At 46.4% G+C, this 10000-nt stretch overlaps 1 pseudogene across 1 annotated transcript in view; it reads left to right on the top strand.

Annotated features, from left to right (window-relative positions):
• The window catches only part of LOC308157013 (multiple epidermal growth factor-like domains protein 11), an 80598-nt pseudogene that overhangs the window by 40579 nt on the left and 30019 nt on the right, over window positions 1-10000 (top strand). Inside the window, exons 5-9 of the transcript in view lie at window positions 2774-3020; window positions 3491-3611; window positions 4964-5100; window positions 9230-9442; window positions 9960-10000. The exon at window positions 9960-10000 is cut by the window's right edge and continues 196 nt beyond it. The product of the transcript in view is annotated as a multiple epidermal growth factor-like domains protein 11 (transcript). The remainder of the gene's footprint in view (window positions 1-2773; window positions 3021-3490; window positions 3612-4963; window positions 5101-9229; window positions 9443-9959) is intronic.

Consider the following 10000-nt stretch of genomic DNA (forward strand, 5'->3'; position numbering starts at 1 on the left):
GTAATAAGGAATTGGCAAGAATAGATCGATATAAATAGATCAACATAATGCAGCACTATCATGCACAGATCAGCCTTAAAACATGTAACGTTAGATATATAACGGAGCTATGTATTTCTACGGAAAGGCTGACTGACGCGGGGCTCATACAATCTCCGCGTTTGTTATAGATACAAGTGCTCCGGTGTCTTGCTGGTAGTCAAATATATTTATTTATATATACAGCATATGGATGTTAAGTGCCTGTTACCTGCCGCTTTCAGTTCTAGTAGTTTAGATCTCGCAACCAGGGAAACGCCGACATGTGTTAAAGGGAGCAAGACGCAAATCTACCTTTGACTCATGAGTGAACGGCGAAAATGGCTGGACGGCACAGCTTGGGATTCCATTGAAGTTACAGGGAACTATGTGTGAAAGAGGCTTAAATGTTGAAATAACAGTAATACAATGTTCATTGATAAAATGACATAAGGGATGGAAAGGGGAGATGGCAGTTTTAGAAGGGGGATGATGAAGCGCTGGACTGAGGAACAGCATAGGCACAGCACATCGCCATAATAGCGATTTTTTGGTTATGCTTGTTGTAAATAAAAGTTCTATGATGCATTGAAATGACATTAAACTAAGATAATACGATGGTTATCATATTTTTTCAAATATTTATTAATAAATTATTACAGAAACAGTAAGTGACATTTTCCTAGAGCGAAATCTGTTGTGGTATTTAAAAATGGTGGTTAGCGATGAAATCTATGAACATGGGATGACGATTTCCATTGACCAATCAACGGTGTGCAGCGTCACACGTCACACGCAGCCTGGCAAAAAAGTACCTTTCGGCCCTGTAGTTCCTGCTCGTGAAGGGTAGCTAAAACGGCCCGCTTCGGCTCGCTTCGGGCCAGCTCGGTTGGCAATGGAAAAAGGATAATAAACCGGGCCAGCCCGGGCTGACCCGGGCTGGCCCTGTAGTGGAAAAGCGCCATAAGGGTAGTGGTGGCCTAATGGATAGTGAGTTGGACTGATGACCAGAGGTTGTGAGTTAAAATCAGACCTGGGAGTTACTCTTAAATTAGAGAGACTGTCCCTGTAATCTCTAATTGTAAGTTGCTTTGGATAAAAGTGGCTGCTAAATGAAAAAAAAAAAAAGAGAGAAAAATGTGCCAGTATGTCTGGGGGCCTAACCCCTGCTCCTTGTCCTGCTCCTTGTGCTCCTTGTCCTTCTCCTTGTCCTGCTCCTTGTCCCTGCTCCTTGTCCTGCTCCTAACCCCTGCTCCTTGTCCTGCTCCTTGTCCTGCTCCTTGTCCTTCTCCTTGTCCTGCTCCTTGTCCCTGCTCCTTGTCCTGCTCCTTGTCCTGCTCCTTGTCCTTCTCCTTGTCCTGCTCCTTGTCCTGCTCCTTGTCCTGCTCCTTGTCCTGCTCCTTGTCCTGCTCCTTGTCCCTGCTCCTTGTCCCTGCTCCTTGTCCCTGCTCCTTGTCCTGCTCCTTGTCCCTGCTCCTTGTCCTGCTCCTTGTCCTGCTCCTTGTCCTGCTCCTTGTCCCTGCTCCTTGCCCTGCTCCTTGTCCCTGCTCCTTGTCCTGCTCCTTGTCCTGCTCCTTGTCCTGCTCCTTGTCCTGCTCCTAACCCCTGCTCCTTGTCCCTGCTCCTTGTCCCTGCTCCTTGTCCTGCTCCTTGTCCTGCTCCTTGTCCTGCTCCTTGTCCTGCTCCTTGTCCTGCTCCTTGTCCCTGCTCCTTGTCCCTGCTCCTTGTCCTGCTCCTTGTCCTGCTCCTTGTCCTGCTCCTTGTCCTTCTCCTTGTCCTGCTCCTTGTCCTGCTCCTTGTCCCTGCTCCTTGTCCCTGCTCCTTGTCCTGCTCCTTGTCCTGCTCCTTGTCCTGCTCCTTGTCCCTGCTCCTTGTCCCTGCTCCTTGTCCCTGCTCCTTGTCCTGCTCCTTGTCCTGCTCCTTGTCCTGCTCCTTGTCCCTGCTCCTTGTCCTGCTCCTAACCCCTGCTCCTTGTCCTGCTCCTTGTCCCTGCTCCTTGTCCGGCTCCTTGTCCTGCTCCTTGTCCTGCTCCTTGTCCTGCTCCTTGTCCTGCTCCTTGTCCTGCTCCTTGTCCTGCTCCTTGTCCCTGCTCCTTGTCCCTGCTCCTTGTCCCTGCTCCTTGTCCTGCTCCTTGTCCCTGCTCCTTGTCCTGCTCCTTGTCCTGCTCCTTGTCCTGCTCCTTGTCCTGCTCCTTGTCCCTTCTCCTTGTCCTGCTCCTTGTCCCTGCTCCTTGTCCTGCTCCTTGTCCTGCTCCTTGTCCCTGCTCCTTGTCCTGCTCCTTGTCCCTGCTCCTTGTCCTGCTCCTTGTCCTGCTCCTTGTCCCTGCTCCTTGTCCTGCTCCTTGTCCTGCTCCTTGTCCTGCTCCTTGTCCTGCTCCTTGTCCGGCTCCTTGTCCTGCTCCTTGTCCCTGCTCCTTGTCCTGCTCCTTGTCCGGCTCCTTGTCCTGCTCCTTGTCCTGCTCCTTGTCCTGCTCCTTGTCCTGCTCCTAACCCCTGCTCCTTGTCCTGCTCCTTGTCCTGCTCCTTGTCCTTCTCCTTGTCCGGCTCCTTGTCCTGCTCCTTGTCCTGCTCCTTGTCCTGCTCCTTGTCCTGCTCCTAACCCCTGCTCCTTGTCCTGCTCCTTGTCCTGCTCCTAACCCCTGCTCCTTGTCCCTGTTCCTTGTCCCTGCTCCTTGTCCCTGCTCCTTGTCCCTGCTCCTTGTCCCTGCTCCTTGTCCCGGCTCCTTGTCCTAACCTCTGCTCCTGCCCCTCCCCAGGTTGTGAGAGTGACTTCTGGGGTCCCCACTGCAGTAACCGCTGCCAGTGCCAGAACGGCGCCAGGTGTAACCCCATCACAGGGGCCTGCGTCTGCACCGCCGGCTACCAGGGCTGGCGCTGTGAGGAGCCCTGCAAGGCGGGTGTGTTTGGGAAGGCCTGCCAGCTGGAGTGCAAGTGTCTCAACGGCGCCACCTGCCACCATGAGACGGGAGAGTGCCTCTGCACGCCGGGCTACACGGGCGCCTTGTGAGTAGCTCCAGTACATCTCTGTAGCAAGGGGAGGCTGGCGGAGGTAGAAAACAGAGGACGGGCTCACATTGTAATGCATTGTAATGGAAACATTTGTGTTTGATACCGTTACTCATTGCGTTCCAGGCATTACAGGTGAGCCCGTCCTCCGATTTCTACCTCCACCAGCCTCCCCTGTACTGTCTATGTTGTTCTGTGTAACCGCATGTTAATACATTATTTTTACTTGGGTAAATACACCACACAGGTATAGGGCCAACAGGTAAAATGTTACCTGTAACTATAGTAACAGGGCGATGTCTTTTATAATAGTGGTTGCTTGGTTTATGATTTTTGGTTGGTTTGATCATTCTTTTTAGGTCATTCTTTTTAGTTGACCTCTTGACCTCATGGCAGATGGAAGATGTTAGACTCTTATTGGCTCATCGGTCTGACATCCGCATCTCTGTTCTCTGTTGCCTCGACAGCTGTGGCGAACGCTGTCCCTCTGGTAGTCACGGCGCCCAGTGTGAGCTGCGTTGTCCCTGTCAGAACGGTGGAATGTGCCATCACGTCACAGGGGAGTGTTCCTGCCCCCCCGGATGGATGGTACGACCCGAACCCGAACCCGAACCCAAGCACACCTCACAAACTCTCCTGTGTTCTCATTTACAGACCACTGACCTTCCTTCCACAGTCTCCACCAGGGTTGAGGGATGGGAAACTTCTACAAAGTTTATTTCGCTTACAATTCAGTAAACAGACTCTCCTAGAAACTTCGAGGACAGTGTTCGAGGACTTTGCGAACTCCATGACATACTCATAATTGGAACAACTGTGTTCATGTACTCAAGAAGTGTTAATCATTTATCTCAACGTTTTTCCTATTTTCCTATTGTTATTATATTTTCTGTTAGGGTCAGGGTTAGGGTTAGTTGAGTACTATTTTTGAACACACTTAATTGTGAAAACACTCGATTGCCGGAACACTTAATTGCCTACAATAATACTGACTCCCACACTGCTGTGGGGTATGTGTGGGAGCTGAACCATGAGTGACTAGTGTATGATTTTTATTTATTCATCTATTTTGTACAAATCAAATCAAATCAAATTTTATTTGTATAGCGCATTTCTTACAAGATGCAACTCAATGCGCTTCACACAATGAAAATGTTCAGTCAATCAGTCAATCAATCAATCAATACTGACAGAGCCGCGAGCAGGCAAAAGTAAAAACCTGTATACTATGTAGCCAGGAAAAATTCCCTTGCAGCCCTCTACCAATAGAGCGACTACTAGCCAGTTTGCCTACCAGTACCCAGCGGTCCCCAAGGGGAGGCCAAGGACCACCGGCACAAAGCAAGCAAGCAAGGGCAAAAACCTGTACACCATGTATCCAGGAAAAATTCCTTGCATATTATCGGCGTACACACTGTCCATAAATGTAGTGTTATATTTGCAATACCAGTACTGTACAAGTATCAGTACCGGTATCAATTGAATGGGAAAGTGTGTCCAGACTTTTGACTGGTACTGTATGGGCCGGTTTCACAGACAAGGCTTAAGCCTAATCCTAGACTAAAAAACATCTTCAATGGAGATTTTACATTGAAAGTGTGATTTAGTCCAGGACTAGGCTTAAGCCTTGTCTGTGAAACTGGCCCGTAATCTTTTAAAAACCCAACGTATACGTATATCAAAGTTGTACCTGAATCATAGGGGTTTTTCAAACGGCTGCATAATATATGCCATTTAGCAGATGCTTTTATCCAGAGGGACTTACATTGCGGTGTAGAGACATACATTTTTCAGTATATAGGGTTAGGGTTAGGGCCCCAGCGGGAATTGAACCCACAACCTAAGCGTTGTTAGCACCATGCTCTATTGGCTTCATCATTGGCTTTCAACTGAGCCTGGGGTTTGTCCTCATTCCTTATTGTGTGTTTGTCTGCCCCCAGGGGTCTGTGTGTGCCCAGCCGTGCCAGTTTGGCTCCTATGGCATCAACTGCAGCCAAGAGTGCCCGTGCCGCAATGGAGGCCTGTGTGACCACATCAGCGGGCAGTGCCAATGCACCGTGGGCTACAGCGGGGAGAGGTAGGGCAGGGAGGTTGGCATGGCACATACTCACTCACACACACACACACACACACACACACACACACACACACCGCACATGCATACACAAGTGAACATGTACAGTACAGTACAGTACATTGGATATATACAGTATGTATCCTATATTCCTTGGTTTGGTTTGTTTAACCAAGGACACATACAGCATTCGTTATGAAACCGTGGATAATAGAAATCCATCTCCGGTTGGGTTTCCTCTTTGTAGGGTCAGATGAAACGTTTTCATCTTTTTATCTTCCACACATAGGGAGATTCTGCCATAGAGAGGCATAGCTCTATACAGTAGCAGACGCTTTTATCCAAAGGGACTTACAGTACAGTTAGTGCATAAATGTATGTAATGCACCGTGGGCTACAGCGGGGAGAGGTAGGGCAGGTAGGTTGGCATGGCCTTACTCACATACTCACACACACACACACACACACACACACACACACACATACATACACACACACACACACACACACACCGCAATTGCACACACATACAGTACAGTACATTGGATATATATATCCAATATTCCTTGTTTGTTTTGTTTAACCAAGGACACATACAGCATTCGTTATGAAACCGTGGATAATAGAAATCCATCTCTCTTTATAGGGTCAGATGAAACGTTTCCGGCTTTTTATATTCCACACATATGGAATATAAATATACAGTAGCAGACGCTTTTATCCAAAGGGACTTACAGTACAGTTAGTGCATACATGTTTCATATATAGGGTCCCAGTGGGAATCGAACCCACGATCTAAGCATGGCTAACATCATGGTCTAATAATGAAGCCACATGGGGCCAAAAGCTCTACAGTGTTCCTCAACTCAACAAACACTTCCCTCCACTTTTCTCCCTCTTCTCTCTCTTCTCTCTTTCTATGCTAATGCTTGCTTATATCTATCAATCTCCCTCTGCCCCCCCGCCCCCCACCTTCCTCTCTTTCCACTGGTTTGAAGTTAGATAGGTCTAATTTCCCTCATTAATAACCAGAGGAGGATTTTTACCGGGAGTCAATTGAAATCCCTCCCCCACTGGTATTTTCTCAGGCAGACGGAGAGACTCAAGTGTGTGTGTGTGTGTGTGTGTGTGCGTGTGTGTGTGTGTGTGTGTGTGTGTGTGTGTGTGTGTGTGTGTGTGTGCGTGTGTGCTCTGCCGGAAACACTATTCCAGAGGTGGAAAATACCTCTCCTACCTCCCCGCAACACGATCTCTTTTTATTATTCACAATCTGGACAAAATTACCTCCATTCATTAGCCCAAAGACAGGGCTATTAGCCCGCGCTGAATAATCTGAGATTGTGTTCTCTTCCCCCTCTTCCCTCGATGTCCCAATGCAGTGTGGCTAGATAAGGCCGAAGCGAAGTCAATGTGATTTAAACGTGCATACGTAACGAGCCCATTGGTCGTTTTAATTGAGTGATTCGTCTAATGTGGCTCAGCAGGGACGTGTTTGGGGAGGATGATGCACCGGTCGAGACTGTAGATTTAGACTTTGTGTTTGACTTCTTTCAACACCCCCCCCCCCTTTTTTTTTTACTATTCTGGTCAATGCCTCTCTCTGGCTCGCTTTGTATTGTGTTCATTACAATTAACAGCCAAGTATTCACCTTGAGCGCAGTCCAGCCTATTGACCCTGTAATGGGCTGTCTGTTATCTCAGGCTTATGAAGAACATGCAGGGGAATTGAATTGGATCAGCCCTTTATGAGAACATGTACTAGTCAATGAGTGAATGTACTAATATAATATTATATATATATATATATATATATATATATTCCATTTAGCTGATGCTTTTATCCAAATAGATACGCTTTATCCAAAGCGACTTACATTGCAGTGAGTACATACGTCCTTGGGTTGTTTGAAAGGCTCTATAGAAATTAAAGTTATTATTATTATTATTATTATTATTATTATTATACATTTTTCAGTATATATGGTCCCAGTGGGATTCGAACCCACAACCTAAGCGCCATGCTCTACTAACTGAGCCACAGTGATAGTAAATAGTGAATGAGTGAGTGTAGTAGTGTAATCAACGTTTTTTTTAAATTGTCACCTACCCTGTAAGCAGAGCAGTGATATGCTTTGATCACATGGACCTCAGCTATTTTATACCCAATGCACGTACATAACACAATACACTTCCTAAATGCTCAAATAAAACACACGCTAAATAAACTAAATTTCACAATATCAATAATACAAGTACAATATTAAATAGAGATAGATTATGACATTAACAATAAGGGTACTGGACAGTGCACAATAGTTATGTGCAATAATACAGTGCAAAAATGGTTCTATAGGTACAGTAACCGCAATACAGTTAACAAGGTTAATATGAAAAGTCAATATAGCTGTGTGTGTGTGTGTGTGTGTGTGTGTGTGTGTGTGTGTGTGTGTGTGTGTGTGTGTGTGCGCGTGTGTTTGTGCGTGTGCGCACACGTGTGTGTGTGTGTGTGTGTGTGTGTGTGTGTGTGTGTGTGTGTGTGTGAGTGTGTGGTGCACTACACAACTATCGACTGTGGGTCGTAATACTTCGCTCTACGTTCACACACAGTGCACCCCAGTGATTTGCCAATCCCATCTGAAACAATGAAAGCTTTTGACAAATTACCACTCAGACTTCATTAACTAATTTAGCACCGAGGGTGAATAAAGTCACCCAAATTCTTAACAAGTGCCAAGGATGACTTTACTCACCGAAAACGCATTGATTATGCTGCTCCAGTTTATAGCCAATCAAAGTATCGATGCTCTGTGGTGAAAACCACATAAAACGCTTGGCACTCTAGGTGGTGAGTGTTCCGGATTGCTTTGGCAGTTGACGAGTTAACCCTTCATATACCCTGTATAACAGTGGCTGCATTCATAAATTCGCTCTGGAAATCTGATCAGCACTCGCGGAATGCCTCTTGTCCAATCAAATTACTTGGTCCCTTTATGACGTTGAACCCAGTGTGCGCTCCGGCGCTCTCAGAGCGAATTTACGATCGCAGCCAGCATCAGAATCAGAATCAGAATCAGAATTGCTTCATTATCATCATCCAATGTACAGGTACACAACAGTAACATTCTTAGGCTTAGGTTCTTCAACATTGGTCTTCGACATGGGCATTGCAGTAAGATACAAAATCACAATAATACAATATAGTAAAATAAGATATAATAATAATAAGAATAAGAATAATAATAAGAATAAGAATAAGAATAAGTAATAATACAGTAGAATAAGGTAATAAAGTGATAGAGTGATGGTAGTCATACTACAGCGGGACCAGTCGTACTGCAGTAGAACAGTAGTGCAAAGTGCTGTGCAGGTTACAATGACATGCAGAAATGCATCATACAATATGCAATATATTACAGATATGATACAGTACAAATATGATACAGTACAGGAAGTCATATAGTACAGGTATGATACGGTACAGATATGATACAGTACAGGAAGTCATATAGTACACATATGATACAGTACAGGAAGTCAAGCAGTAGTCAGGTAGTGTTCAAGTAATCAGGTAGTGTTCAGGTAGTGTTCAAGTTCCAGTGTCCAGGTAGTCTTTTTTGTGATCAAATGTTTCTTTATTTTCTTTTAAAACACATAATAACAAAACAAGACAACAAGGCCACATCTTGCAACCAACGCCCCCAACAACCCAGACAACCACACCCCCAACAACCCAGACAACCACACCCCCAACAACCCAGACAACCACACCCCCAACAACCCAGACAACCACACCCAAACACATACATTACAATGTAGCGATCTAGGTATTAGGGACATACTGTACATTACAAGTCGGGACCCAAAACAAAAAAAGAAAGTGAATCATATAACCCCCCCCCCCCTCCACCCATCCCAGAGATGGTTACAATTGTGATAACATACACTCAACTCAAAACTCAAAAAGATGTTTAAGATCAATGTGCAGGTAGTCTTAATACATACTATATTTGCAGTGGGGATGGTTTGTATGGTCAGTACACCCTCCAGTCAGTGCTCGGTATAGTTTAATAATAAAACAGAATAACAGATTTGACAGATTTTCACACCGCCATGTATGCCACCTCCCCCTCAGGTGCCAGGAGGAGTGTCCAGTGGGCTCCTACGGGCCCCAGTGCGCCCACAAGTGCGACTGCCAGAACGGGGCCAAGTGCTACCACATCAACGGGGCCTGTCTGTGTGACGAGGGCTTCAAGGGACCCAGCTGCCAAGACAGGTTCTGCCCCCCCGTCCTCTACGGCCTCATCTGTGACAAGTACTGCCCCTGCAACGCCACCAACACCCTCAGGTAAGGGGGGAGGGGGAGGGGGACAGGGGACAGGCTGTTGCTGCATCAACACTCTCTGTTCTCTGCTGTTACCGTGTGTGATATGGGGTGGGTGTAGGCTGAATTGTGTAAGTGTTGTAATACCTGTTAGCGGTATCCTCTCATGAACGCATTATGGGGATACTGTTTGAGGATGAGAGAGGGAGAGAAAGAGAGAGAGAGAGAGAGAGAGAGAGAGAGAGAGAGAGAGAGAGAGAGAGAGAGAGAGAGAGAGAGAGAGAGAGAGAGAGAGAGAGAGGTGAGCGGTGGGGGTGGGGGGTTGAGGGTAGAGATAAATAGACAGAGAGAAAGAGAGAGAGAAAGAGAGAGAGACAGAGAGAGAGAGAGAGAGAGAGAGAGATAAAGGTGAGCGGTGAGGGTAGAGATAAATAGACAGAGTGAGAGAGAGAGACAGAGAGAGAGAGATAAAGGGGGGTGGTGGGGGGGTAGAGATAAATAGACTGAGAGAGAAAGGGAGAGAAAGAGTGAGAGAGAGAAGACATTACTATTACGACTATATTATTGTTGTTAACTCTCCTC

This window comes from Nansenia antarctica (assembly GCF_963989245.1).
Source record: "Nansenia antarctica genome assembly, chromosome: 5".
Taxonomy (NCBI): domain Eukaryota; kingdom Metazoa; phylum Chordata; class Actinopteri; order Argentiniformes; family Microstomatidae; genus Nansenia; species Nansenia antarctica.